General features: G+C 40.8%; 1 long non-coding RNA gene across 1 annotated transcript; it reads left to right on the top strand.

The window, feature by feature from the left end:
- Nucleotides 1–3,107: 3,107 nt before the first annotated feature.
- LOC142829427 (uncharacterized) lies at nt 3,108–13,695 on the top strand. The gene is made up of 3 exons (XR_012903828.2): nt 3,108–3,239; nt 3,425–3,513; nt 13,521–13,695. It is a non-coding gene; the product is annotated as an uncharacterized LOC142829427 (long non-coding RNA).
- Nucleotides 13,696–14,576: the final 881 nt, after the last annotated feature.

Below are 14,576 nucleotides of genomic sequence, written 5' to 3'. Positions count from 1 at the left end.
AATGAATTCTTTACTTCAGTCTTCATGGCTGAGGATGTTAGGGAAATTCCAAAATTGGAGACATTCTTTTTAGGTGACAAATCTGAGGAATTGTCCAAGATTGAGACGTCGTTAGAGAAGATTTTGGAAAAAATTGATAAACTTAAGAATAACAAGTAACTGGGACCAGATGGCATTCATCCGAGTTCTGAAAGAACTTAAAATGTGAAATTGTGGAACTATTATCTGTGGTTTGTAACCTATCCTTTAAATCAGCTTCTCTACCTAATGGCTGGAAGATAGCTAATGTGATGCCAATATTTAAAAAGGGCTCTAGAGATGATCTTGTCAATTACAGATTGGTAAGTCTAATGTTAGTAGCAGAAAAATAAGCTGAAACTACAGTAAAGAATAAAATTATAAAAAACATAGATGAACATACATTTTTGGGGAAAAGTCAACATGATTTCTGTAAAGGGAAATCATGTCTTACTAATCTGCTAGAGCTCTTTGAGGGGGTCAACGAGCATGTGGACAGGGGGATCCAGGAGATATAGTGTAATTAGATTTCTAGAAAGCCTTTGACAAGGACCCTCACAAAGGCTCTTAAGTAAGTTGTCATGGAAAAAGAGGGAAGGTGCGTTCATGGAATTAATAGAGATCAGGTTTAAAACAAAACAAAAGGAAGTTTTTCATCATGCAGCACACAGTCAACCTATGGAATTCCTTGCAAGGACTTTAACAGGGTTCAAGAAAGAGCTAGATAAATTCAGAGAGGTTAGGTCTATCAATGGCTATTAGCCAGGATGTGTAAGAATGATGTCCCTAGCCTCTGTTTGTCAGAGGCTGGAAATGGATGACAGGAGAGGGATCACTTGATGATTACCTGTTCCGTTTCCTCCCTCTGGGGCATCTGGCATTGGCCTCTGTTGGAAGTCAGGATACTGGGTTAGATGGACCTTGGGTCTGACCCAGTATGGCCATTCTTATATTCTTATGGGGCACTGTGAGATTTAGGAATTTCCTGTAACATTCTTTGAGATCCTCAAATAAAAATTGTTCTGTTAAGGTTGATACTGCTGCTACTGAAACATCAGGGAAAATCCCATTCACTTCAGTGAAGCAGGGCTGATTCCTAAGTGCTTAATAAGACACCTGGCAGATAAAATCTGTATGCAACCAGAGAATGTGCTTCTCTGCAGTGCATATAATACCAGTGAAATTGTGCAGATTCTCCTGAAATCTCGGATTTGAAGAGATCTGTTTTCAGGTTCCTTCCCCTTCCTCAACTTGCCATTACCCAAAGAAGCTCTGAAACCAAGCAAATGAAAATCAGGACACATGCTAGGAAATAGATCCAAAGTCTGTGTAGACTTTTTGCAGTCCCCTTATCGCAAGATAGAATTATACCTTTTTTATTACCTATAGGACAGCATGAAACTGTGGACTCAGGGACAACATTTACTCAAAGTTTGCAGTGTTTGTACAGTGGGCTGAAGCAGCACACATGCTGAACAAGTAGGAAATTAAATCTGAGATTTCTCCCCCTCTGGCTACTAGTACAAATTACCTGGTTTGGTGATTTTCTCTGTCTGGCCATGTTACAGATCAATGTGAACCATATCAAACATTTTACAAAGCCTCTGGCTTGTAGAAAAGAGGGAAATAGTGATCTATGCCCTTTCCAGCATGCTGGCTCCTGAAGAACTGTACAAAATCAGAAGTTAATTTGTAACTTGAAGTTCTGGTGGTCTGGATTCAAGTGTAAACTTTTCAGGAAGTTTACCTATGTTTAGAGCAATCAAATGAACATCCCAAGGACTATGGCATGATATCAAATGCACTTTCTGAAACAGACCAAGGGATTTCTTTTTAAACTAATTTTGAGATTTGCTAAGATTTTCAGTGACAGCCCTCCAAATCTGCTTCTGATTTGAGGTAGTCTAGGTTCTGTTTTCCTGAAAACCAAATTCAACCTATTTTTTAAAATCATTGCATTGCTCAGTTCTGCAATTTTTCATCTGCTGTTGTATTTATTCCCAACATCTTTCAATCTCATATATTACTAGAACATTAAATTTATAGAGGTGTACTGAATAAGATGTTAAAGGGCTTATGATAATTATTTAATGCCGGTTGTGTTAGGCAGTTAGGGAAACACTGAATAAGAAAAGCCACTAGGAATAAGTAAAACATGCTTTGAAAAAGTCTCTCTATTGAAGCTCCTCCAAAGCTTTCAGTATCCTGTCATATGACTAATCAATTAACCCTGCCTATGTGCATGGTTATAGCAAAAATATTAGCACATGAAATTAATTTGATTAATTTCTCTGGTTCTTAATTACTGACTTAAGTACTGACTATCATGGCACTGGCTGGTGGATCTGAAATGGGCTCAGTATTTTTGTACACCAAAGCTGCAGTTTGTGGATTATGTAAAAATTTCAGGAAACCGAGCATTTAATTTAAGCTAAGATTGCCTGAATAAATAAATAGTTCTATGGCACCTTAAAGACTAATATACTGGTGTATCATGAGCTTTCATGGGCAAAACTCACTTCTTCAAATGAGCAGGAGACTCATAAGATCACCTGGTTAAGTTTTAATTGTAACTCTTCTTACATTGTTAATATTGTCTCCAAATCCCCTTTTCATTTGAATTCCTCTCACATTGGTATTTTCTGAAAATATCACTGCCTCTTACTTCAAATATAGCTCTCTCTTTTAGGACGTTTAATCTATGCCTTTTACCCTTACAGAAAAGTCATATAAAATGTATAAAATGAATATTGTGTGTGTGTGTGTAAATGCTTTACCAGGGGTTTTGCATCAGACAATTGAATATACTAGAAAGATATTCATGATAATAATAAATTCTAAAAAAAAATTCTGAAGAATGGCTCTCTAGTTCTCCATCTACATGCCCCTTTCTCAAATCTTCTAGCTGGTTATTAGCTGTTCAAGAATCTCATTGCAATTTGCTCAATAAGGCCTTGCTTGTACAAATATTTAATTGCATGAACATGATTTTTTTTCCTATTGGTTTAAAAAAGACTGCTCCCGGTGCACAATTAAGTGTGTGCAGACCAGCTCCTGTGGTCACAGTCAGCTTCAATACACTGCATCTGTGTGGCTTGTCCAGCCTGGAGGCAGCCCCAGTTTAAGCAATACAGTACTCTGAAACAAGCAGAGCTGGAGTTCAGGATTACATGCTGAGAAGCAATTTAAGAACCTTGCTAGCCTGTACTCTTAGAGAAGAGGTGATGAGCTATGACTTTTTGTTGTTGTTGACGTTGACACTCCCAGGATAAAGTCTTTAACTGCATAGCCATGTGGGAGCTGGGACTTCAAGTGGGGGTATATAAAGCAACTTGCCCCCCTTTGCCTGGGGGAGGGAACCAGATCCTTTGCAGGTAAAGGAGGATTTTTTCCTCTTTTTTTGTAGGTCTGAACTGATCCTCACCAGAAGAGAGCAGACCTTGTAAAAGATACAACTTTAGGGCTATCCCCATGCCACAAGGAACAATGTACAAGGTAAGTGAGGTGACTTTGAATAAGAACCTTTGATATATACTTGTCATACTGATCACTGTTCTCCAGGCCTTTCTTGTTCCCATTATATTTTAAATCTAGTCCATTGACATAGGTTTTCAAAACATAGGCGTGTCTCATAGTTTATATGTCACTCATTGTACTGTGTCAGCACTTGTAAAGTGCATTTTTAGATATCACTAGACTACCAGGGTATGTCTACACTACAGCACTAATTCGAACTAACTTAATTCGAATTAGTTGATTTGAACTAAGCTAATTCGAACTAGTGCATCTAGACCTAAAAACTAGTTCGAATTAGCGTTTTGCTAATTCAAACTAGCATGTCCACATTGAGTGGACCCTGAACCGAGGTTAAGGATGGCCGGAAGCAGTGCTGGCAGGACATCAGATTATGACTTAGAGCATGGAGCTGCTGTCTCAGGCTAGCCAAGGGCTGTGCTTAAAGGGACCCAACCCCCACCCCGGACAGACAGTTTTCAGAGGTGCCCCGCTTGCAAAGCAGTCCTAGCTTGGATTGCCCGGAGTACCCACACTGGGCACATCACAGCACACGGCCATCAGCCCGGCTGCACTTGCCGCAGGCTGCCATCCGGGGAGGAGGGTCAATCGGGGGGCTGCAGGAGAGCTTCCACCCCGAGGAGACCGCAGAGCCAACCCAGTCCTCCCCATCGGGGGCTCGTACCCCATTCCTCCCTCACCTCCTTCCACTTACCCTTCCCTAGCCCCCCTTCCTGATGTACAAAATAAAGGACACGTGTGTTCAAAACCAGAACCTCTCTTTATTGAACAAAACTCGGGGAGACTGGGAAAAGGAGGTGGGAGGGGGAAGAGAGAGGGTGGGAGGGAGAGGGCAACTAAAATGATCAGGGGTTTGGAACAGGTCCCATATGAAGAGAGGCTAAAGAGACTGGGACTTCTTAGCTTAGAAAAGAGGAGAATGAGGGGGGATATGATAGAGGTCTATAAAAGCATGAGTGGTGTGGAGAGGGTGCATAAAGAAAAGTTCTTCATTAGTTCCCATAATAGAAGGACTAGAGGACACCAAATGAAATGAATTGGTAGCAGGCTTCAAAGAAAGTTCTTCTTCACAAAGCAAATAGTCAACCTGTGGAACTCCTTGCTGCAGGAGGCTGTGAAGGCTAGAACTATAACAGAGTTTAAAGAGAAGTGAGATAAATCATGGAGGTTGGGTCCATGGAGTGCTATTAGCTGGGGGGTAGAAATGATATCCCTGGCCTCTGTTTGTGGAAGGCTGGAGATGGATGGCACGAGACAAATGGCTTGGTCATTGTCTTTGGTCCATCCCCTCCAGGGCACCTAGTGTTGGATGCTGTTGACAGACAGGCTACTGGGCTAGATGGACCTTTGGTCTGACCCAGTACGGCCATTCTAAGCTCAGAGCTCAGGGTCGGGGGTCTCACTGGACCACCTTGATTTTCATGCACACCTGCTCCTGGTTGGCCAGGCGAGCGGCTATCCTGCCCTAGATGGCCACTTTCCTGTGCCTAGTGTGGAGGTCGTGGATGAGGTCCACAATGTCTGCACTAGACCAGGCGGGCGCCCGCCTCTTACGGATCTGGGTAGGCTCCTGGGAGCCGCCAGCCTGGTCCCGGGAAGAGGCAGAGGGCTGGGTGGCAGCGGGTGGTTGGCTCAAGCCGTGCCAGGAGCAGGGTCTGCTGTCTGGGTGCTGGCAGGCTTGCACCTGGCACGGGCACCGTAGCCAGCCCATGCCCCTTTAAGGGCTCCGGGGCCGGGAGGGGAGCAGAAGAGTTTCCCTGGTGGTGCCCAGAGTGGCCACCAGGGAAAGCTGGGGAGGGCTAGCCTCCCACTAGTTCGAATTAAGTGGCTACACAGCCCTTAATTCGAACTAGTTAATTCGAACTAGGCGTTAGTCCTCATAGAATGAGGTTTACCTAGTTCGAATTAAGTGCTCCGCTAGTTCGAATTAAGTTCGAACTAGCGGTTTGCTAGTATAGCGCCTATCAAAGTTAATTCGAACTAACATCTGTTAGTTCAAATTAACTTGGTAGTGTAGACATACCCCCAGATCCCAGTTGTTATTTTACATGCTGTGAAATATACTCTTTAGTAATTGAAAACCTACTTGCTGGGGACATTCAGAGCAGAAGTCTATTTCTGACTCACTTCCTGTTCCTGCATTACATGTTAAGGGTAATTTGGAAATTATTGTCAGGAGTAGTGATCAACTTCTACAAAATCTAATAATTAGGGTAGAGCAAACACTCTGGGGCTGTGTCTAGACTGCATCCCTTTTCCGTCAGTCTAGACACAGTCTCTATGAATAATTTTACCAAAACTGGTTCAATTTTTTTCAATTATAGGGACTTTTGTCAAAAGTGGCCTTTAAAAACAGGAAACTTTCACAGAAAAATATTATTTAGAACAAAAGAAAAAAAGGAGGAAAAAGTGAAGTTCAGATTGTATTAAACTATTTTTTCTAAGTGTCTTTCCCCTTTTCAGTTGGAACAGGGAGAAAAATGAGATAGCAAAAGGAGGGGAACACATTTCCAACAAAATTCTGCACCTCTTTGAAAAAAAATTGAAGAAAAATGTTTGGAACATTCACTATGAAAATAATTTAAAAACAAACTTGCCCACTTTTTAATAGGTCAGCTTGTTGCTGTCATTCAAACAAGGGCTACGAAGTTGGGAGCTGGATTTGAACTTCCTTGAAGTTTGAGGAGCTACTGGCCATTTTAGTTTGGTCACTTTTCTAATTCTCCCAAACATGCCAAATTTATCATAACTGAACAAGCCATATGAAATGGTAAATGAAATAGGGGACTGTCACTCAAGAGAATCTATATAGATACAACTAAATTTTTATGTACTGCAGACAAAGTATAATTTAAGCCTACTCTAAAAAGATTGTTAGTATGCCAATTATCTCTTTTTACTTTGATTTAGGTAGACTTAAGGATTTAACATGCAAATTTATGTATAAAAATTCCCCATCAAGTAACTGAACATAGATTTCCATATGACATATGTGTTTTGTTCATGAACAAATGGGTGTGTATTGTAACTAGCACTTCTCTACCTATAAATTACATAGTATTTGAAGTTTTATCGTATGTGAACAAGTGGTTATGCTACTACATATAAAACTCTTACTATAGTTCGCTATGATCTACAAAGTATTTCTGGTATAAAATTGCCAAGATTTCTTTCCTTTGCAAGTTGAAACTATATGGAAGTGGAAAATAAAGAAAATGTATTTACCAAGCAAGTCAGATTGTATGGGCACAAAACCTCAACTTGAGTTCATGCAGTAGGGCATTTGTAAACCATATTATAGTGGACGTGCATTTTTATGCAAACCTATCTGAAAACTAAGGCTTGCTGTTGGCATAAATAATAGAGGTACACAGAGGGGATGTGTGTGATATTGGAAGCATTTTTTAGCCTCTTTAAGAGGAAGCATTTTCACTGGAGGGATGGTGTTGCAATTCTATATAAAATCCTCTTTACTGAGCATTGTTATGAGCTTTACATATCACTGACATGGAGATGACTCCTGAATTATAACAGGGGTGGATAGGTATATCTGTTTTGGACATAAATCCCTCAATTTCCCTTAACACAGCATGGGGTTTCTCAATCCCCTGAAATCTCTGGATTTTTCATGGAAATATTATCTGCAGTCTGTTTCACTGTGGATTGTCTATCGATCCTTGTGAAATTGTTAGATTTGCAAGGAGGTCCCCCCACCTTCTGCCTTTTAGTCACAATCCTTCCTCTGCAGCTTTTCTTGTGAACCTTTATAAAAGATTACTGACATCTTCATTTTTAATGAGAAATACAGTCAGTAAACCTAATTTTCATGCCATATATTGCCTGAAAGCAGGTTATGGGCTTGCTTGTGTGCATGTGATAGAACTAATGCGTGACAGTCTTCACGTTTTGAGTGTTCCAGTTTGCATTTGGAAGCAATTAACTCTTGGACCAGTTTAGGATGACTACTCCATTTTTCTGCACTAAGCAACAAATCATCAACATATGCTCATTTTCAGAACCCTAACCCCTCAACCTTTGGCTCCTTCCAAACTTCTACTCCCTAATTAGACAAAGTAACTAAAATGATTTCTGACTTAATTCTCCTATCCTCCCTGTGTCCACATGTCCCAGTCACCGATCTGTCAGTGCCACCCCAATGTGTCTTTCTGATACCCTGCCACGCAAATTACAACAAAACGTGGGAAAGTAACAGTCAATAGAGGATGTACCTCTAAGTGAGTCAATGGGCAAGGCTCACAAAGGAGGCATAGGATTTGTTTACCTCACACAAATTTTAGCAACATGGCCATGTTGCTAAAACTCAGGCAATGTAAATGCCATTTATTGGCACTTTTACCTACACAAAATTATACTAGAACTTGTGCATCTAAGGTTTTATCCTGGGAGAGAGGGTTTTAAGTACAGGTTGAACCTCTCAAAACTGGGACTCCCTTGTCAGGCAACATCTGTGGTCTCGAAGGGCCACAGATATTCCTGGACCAGAGAGTCCCTGTGAAGGTCCAGCAGCTGGGATGCCTGCAGTGGGCTTGGAGCCTCGTTTTGCTGCCACAGGACAACCCTGCAACCTGGTGCCTGGGAGCAGGGTTGCTGCGAGGAGGCAAAATCAGAAGCTCAGCGGCCTCCTTGTCATCCAACAGTGGGGCTGCTGCCTGGCAGTGCAACTACTTGGTAAGACTGAGAGGCAGCAGGACTGAGAGCTCGATAGCTGAGCAGTCTGGCACTGGGGGCAGGAACTGTGGAACAGGGTTACTGCCCAGTGGCACAGCCAAGAGCCCAACAGTCCCGCTGCCACCTGCCAGAGCTTCCCAGAGTATCCGGAAGATGGTGGGGCTGGAGTCCTGCAGTGAGGCTTCTGCTTGGCAGCTCAACTGCCCAGGGGACCATGAGGCAGTGGGGGAGCCAACTGCGTGGCTGGCTGCCAGGCTACAACTGGGGAGGGGACAGAAATGACCTTCCATGGTCCAGCAAAATACCTCATCTGGGAATGGTCAGGTCCTGAGGGTGTCAGACCAGGGAGGTCCAATATGTCACTAAATTGACATTGTAGAAAAAGCCTTTACCTCAATATTGCAGTGCCTAAATTTTAGGAGTAGAATTAAAATTTTTAAGTGTCTGGGCTTGTGCATGGGGAGAATTAGGCACTAACGAATGCCTTACAAAAGCCAGAATGCTGAGTGGGGAACTGCCTATGCTAGCAAATAACTACTGACAATGAACACATTTAGCAGATTGTGCATTTCAGGAAAGATAAATCGGATAAGGACTCATTTGAGCATGATTCTAGGTATAAATCAGAACTTAGTCAGCCTAGTGTATGCCACTGGCATAAGTTTAGATACCTAGGGGACTTTACCAGTGGAAACATAGGTATTTTGGGGTTTCTGGAGCTTACTGATCAGGGAGAGATTGGCAAACCAGTCAAGTGTCTAAACCACTACTGCTTATTGCGAAAAGCAGCTACGCTAGCAGGCTGAAAATTGGCCATGGTAAGGTTGGTGAATAGGCCAAGTCAGAATGGGAAGGGCATTGGTTGCCACAGAAAGGGAAGCTTCAATCAATATCTTTCCTCATGAGAGATACATTTAGAAAACAGGAAGCTTGTCTATATGTTCCCTCAAAGATGTTTCAGTAAAGGACTCAAGGTATGCAAACTCTGAAAAATACAGCTGGCTAATTGATGATCAGAACCTCTTGCCTAATCTTTAAAGATTGCTTGCTTAATAAACTTTGATTGAAGTGATATTGTAATAGTAACAGATAAACAAGGGAAGAAATTTTGGGTTCATGGGACTTTTCAGGGACTCTCCCTCTGGACACACCTTGGCTACGTCTAGACTGGCATGATTTTCCAGAAATGCTTTTAACAGAAAAGTTTTCCGTTAAAAGCATTTTCGGAAAAGTGCGTCTAGATTGGCAGGACGCTTTTCCGCAAAAGCACTTTTTGCGGAAAAGCGTCCGTGGCCAATCTAGACATGCTTTTCCGCAAAAAAGCCCCGATTGCCATTTTCGCGATCGGGGCTTTTTTGCAGAAAACAGTACTGTGCTGTCTACACTGTCCCTTTTGCGCAAAAGTCTTTTGGAAAAAGACTTTTGCCTGAATGGGAGCAGCATATTATTTCCGGAAAAGCACTGACAATCTTACATGAGATCGTCAGTGCTTTTCCGGAAATTCAAGCGGCCAGTGTAGACAGCTGGCAAGCTGGCAGCTGATTTTCCGGAAAAACTTGCCAGTCTAGACACAGCCCTTGTGGTCTCCACAGACAGGCAGAAGATTGGCCATTGTAAGACAGCTGCCATGTCACTTAAGAGCCATGCTCAGCTTCAATAATTTTTGAGGTTGGGGGTGTTTTACTAACCTGTTGCAGACATGTGTAAGTTAACCCCCACCAGGCAAATTTGAACTTAGACCTCTGAAGCCTCTATCCTCTGAGCTAAAAGCCAGCTGGCTCCCAGCCCATGTTGTAGAGGTCTCTTGATCTTAACTGTTGCTGTGGTCTAGGTACTACTTGCACTAGTAACCGCACTAGGACTATATCTACATTTGCGGCTTCTTGTGTGGGAAATATGCAAATGAGGCTGTGTGGAATATCGACGAGCTTCATTTGCATACCTAATGAGCTGCCATTTTTGCAGAAGAGGCTCTTGCACCAGAAGGAGCTGTCTACACTGCCACTTCTGGTGCAAGAAAACCCCTCTTGTGCAATGCTGCTATGCCGATTATTTTCAGGAATAACGGCATTGCTCAAGAGGGGTTTTCTTGCACAAGAAGGGGCAGCGTAGGCAGCTCTTCTGTAAAGAGCTTCTTCTGTAAAAATGGCGGCTCATTAAATATGCAAATGAGGCTTGGCAATATTCCACGCTTAGCTTCATTTGCATATTTCTCACGCAAGAAGCCGCGAGTGTAGACATATCCCCTGTGTGTGGATTACATAAGTACTTGAGACTAGGTAAAGTTTAGCTCCTATTCTGTTTGTGTCAGCCATCTATCTGTCAGACAGCCACATCTCCCTTGATTAATTTCCTGGCCTCACCTCACACAGAGTAAAGATACAGAGAGCTTTGGCCTGTAAGAACTTCAGGTAACACTACAGGGTCAGTCATCAGATGAGTGTATGTTTTAAAGATAGTAAAACCAAATTTAAGATCTTAATCTGATGGATGTTGTCTTCTCTTTTTATTTTCAAAATATATTAATGCAATATGTTCATGGAAATAGCTAATAGAATATTCAATATCATTACTTGTTTTAAAGTAAGCAATGGAGGGGACAAAGTCCACTGTAAACTAACGGACAACCTTAGCAATTACTCCAAATCTGATTTCTATAAAAAATGTCTTTTGACATTTCCCTCTATCCTTAACATAATTAAATAACTAGAGGAAAAAATTGTTTTGAGAGAGGGCATTGTCAACATTTTATCCAAGCCCTTTCCACATTCTGAAGTGGGATAGATCTGCCCACAAGGCTTTGTCTAAACTTGTAAGTGTAAAGCACAGCCATGGCAGCATTTTACTTTGTGACTTGGTCATGGCACTGGCATTGAGGGAGAGAACTACTTTCCTAGTGGAGATTGTCTATCTACAGTTTGGGGAGAGTAAACAGACTCCCAGAGCTGTTAGCACTGGTGCTTTACAGCACTGTAGCCTACTGTGCGTGAGGAGGTGTGTTTTCACACTTCTAAGTGAGACAGCTACAGCATAGTAAAGTGGCAGTGTAGACAAGCCCTTAGAGGAAGTTATTCTTTCTATTTTCCGTTTAATCTTATTACTCCAAGATACATTCCGTTGTACTTCTATTTACTCTTCATTAGTGTTTACCTTCATTGTGCTAGCTTATTCCCCACTTATTCATTGTTTAGTCAAACTACATTTTACTTTTGTGTACTTCTAGCCCATTAATTTTTTAAATGCTTATTCTTGCTCAGAATTTCCTTCAATTAGTGGAATGATGGAGCTGCTTATACCCTGCAAACACTACAGCTGCTAGAAAAGGTTCAGCATATCTCTGAAGACTGAGTGGTTTTGTTTCTCAGCATAGTAACATGAGAGTACTTTGGTGACTTCTAGGATATAGGGGCCTGATTCTCTTGTAGAGCAAGATCCAGTTGCAATGCCCTGATAGATGGTATAAATTACATTATTTCACCAACAGTGTAAAGGGACCTCTTCATAATTGAAACTCAAAAATATCCTGCTGGAAAAAATGTGCCTAAATAGGTCAACTAAATATTACAGAATGATTTTATGAGTGCTACTTGGGTGCATGGGGTGCACATCTGAGAAGAGCCCTCAAGAATGTAATTATTTGAAATGGAGACTGTACTGTAAATCCTATCTGACTTATTTCGCTGTATAACAAATTCAGGAGTGACTTAACTGTTATCACCACAGGATGCAGTAGTCCAAAAAACCCAAAAGCAAAACCACAAAACCCCTTCATTTCTGAGTTCTTATACATCTAGTTTTATTTTTATCCCAGCTAAATATCATGTATCCAATAGGGAACCTGTGAAATAGATGCACAAATTAATACACACATACATTTTTTTCTGTGTAGGCACTGAAAAATCTGTCCTTTCAAATTGTTACAGTGAAATTTTGTATAGTGAATTCAGATAATTTGAACCTCCTTTATTTATAAAGCCCCAAATTATTTCATTAGACTTTCACTCCTGTTGTACTGATGCTTTGCTCCATTCTTTTTTCCTGTATAAACAGATAATTTTATAATAGTTATTACACTAATTTCATCTTGCTAATGGAAAGTCATTAGCATCTTATTTGGGGAAGGAGGAGATCCTGTGATTAGGGCACTAGTTTAGGAATTGGAATGCCTAGGTTCAATTCTTTGCTCAGCCACAAACTTCCTATGCAATCTTGGTCAAGTCACTTAATTTCTGTGCACCTCACTTTTCCATCTGTGATATGGGCATGATGGAGGTATGGAAGTATAATTAAAACAAGTGTGGTTTACTGTTTTAACTATATTTTCATACGTCACAAGGAAATTAAAGATTATAAGGGATAAATATTATGGTAATGGAGCAAAAAAAACCTAAATCCTATAAAAATCAACATCATAGAAACTGATTGGTAAATTGAATTCTTATTCAAAAAGGGTTCACAGTGTTCTCCTGGAACAACACACCCTATTAGCAGGTTATGATTCTATTAACTGAAAAGCAGTTATATACAATTTGCTCCGTATTTTACGCAGGTGGCTCCTTATCCCATTTGTATGTAAGGCTTTCTAAAGAGAAGAACTTGAGTGTAAACCGAAGTATCTTAAAAGAGGAACTCTGGATCCAAGCCTTGAGGTGGAAATAGGAGCTGAATTTTCTGTTCTAATTTTAAAAACCTCTCATAGACTGTGCTTGAGAGTAGGTTGGGAAAGGCACTCATTTCAGAAAGACATTGTAAAAAGGTTGTACTGGATTAGAAATAAACATTCTTATCTTTGTATTACATTTCTCTTCTTAAACTAAGAAGTTATTTTAATCTGTACCAGATAGCCATTTACACAGCAATGTTTATAAGAGGAGGAAGGTATAAATAAGTCTAACAAATATTTGGCAAATTGTAGCAATTGCATATTGTTAGGATGTGATGTTCCTTCTCACAATGACTCATTTTTATCAAGTGAAAACAAATGTATCCATGTTAGGGTTTATAGAATTGTGATTAACTGCCTCCGTTTTAAAAACAAAATCTTAAATAAGGAATTTGGGACTTAAGTTTTTTTTAATATTTTGAAGACCAAAGCCTGAAAGCCTATATCTTATTAAAAACTGCTCATTTTGGGAAGTACTACAAATGGTATCAAGTAACATAATCTGCAACAGATACTGTTATCTCAATAATAGCTTTGGGAATCCCAAAGTGGTTCTCCTATTATTTGCTTTTCCGTTCCCTACATGGTAACTAACCTATTAATCTTTTCCTGCAAGGTGAAAAGAGAAGGCCCACCTGAGAGGAATTGCCATGGTTTACCAGAGATCTCCCTATGCTCTTCAGGAAATGTTTCATAATAGACTAAACCTGTTCTCCTTTGGGAGGATAGAGATACAGCCCTCCACTAAAGGTATTGATATCAAGACAGCATTTTTCCCTCAGCACAGGTATACAAGGTAAAGTACTTGATAGTTTTCTTTCCTGTCTTACATTTCTCTGGTATTCTTCTGCTTCTAACCATTTGACTTTTGCCTGCCTGCTCTCTGCTTTTATATAAAGGTTTTGACCAGTTATGATTGCTTATTTTTCAGTCCCAGTATTAGCATACCTATCCTTTAATCGCCCTCAGAACTTCTGATTGGTCCATACTTACAAAACACTCACAACTGCTGACTCCAGCTGTTAATCAAAGCTGTTACACAAGTTCTTAAGTATTATGCAATGTTACTAGTATAGTGGCCCTCAAACAGTTTTGGACTGACTTTGCCTGACAGACCCCTCCTTGTAGTTTTGGATGACTCCTAACTGATATCAGGCCCCACCCTCTACCAACACATAAACATTGCCCAGACTGCCAACAAAGAACTACAAACAGTCAGTGCTAGAATTCTATACCTGTGTACAATTACCAGACTTTTTAAAAGCTTAACCAAATACTATTTCTTTAATACTACTTAGCAGATGTAACGAGCGTTGCTCAGGTCTTTAAGTGAAGTAATGGGTTTTCGGGTTTGTTTGGAAAATAAAAGGAAAATGTACATGCTTTCTTTAAATGATTATGTTTTTCAAAAATGAAGGAAATTTGTTTTAACAGAAGGAAAGTGATTCAAGTCTTAGAACTTATTGGTAGCAGTAATTGCAGTTTTTGTGTCTTTTGTTGGAATAAAAATGGGGTGGAGGTGCAGGTGTGAGGGCAGGGGTGGAGGATGCTGGAATGAGGGCAGAGAGTGGGAGCTGAGGGCACAGGTTTCAGTGTGTAGAGAGGGCTCGGCAGTGGGTGGTGGGTGCAGAAATCAGGGCATAGGAGAGCTAAGGGTGAGTGGTGCGGGAGT

The sequence above is a fragment of the Pelodiscus sinensis genome, chromosome 4, assembly GCF_052426305.1.
Source record: "Pelodiscus sinensis isolate ZL-2025 chromosome 4, ASM5242630v1, whole genome shotgun sequence".
NCBI classification, from domain to species: Eukaryota; Metazoa; Chordata; order Testudines; family Trionychidae; genus Pelodiscus; species Pelodiscus sinensis.
The sequence above is the reverse complement of the archived record's forward strand: the minus strand, read 5'-3'. Positions and strand labels throughout refer to the sequence as shown.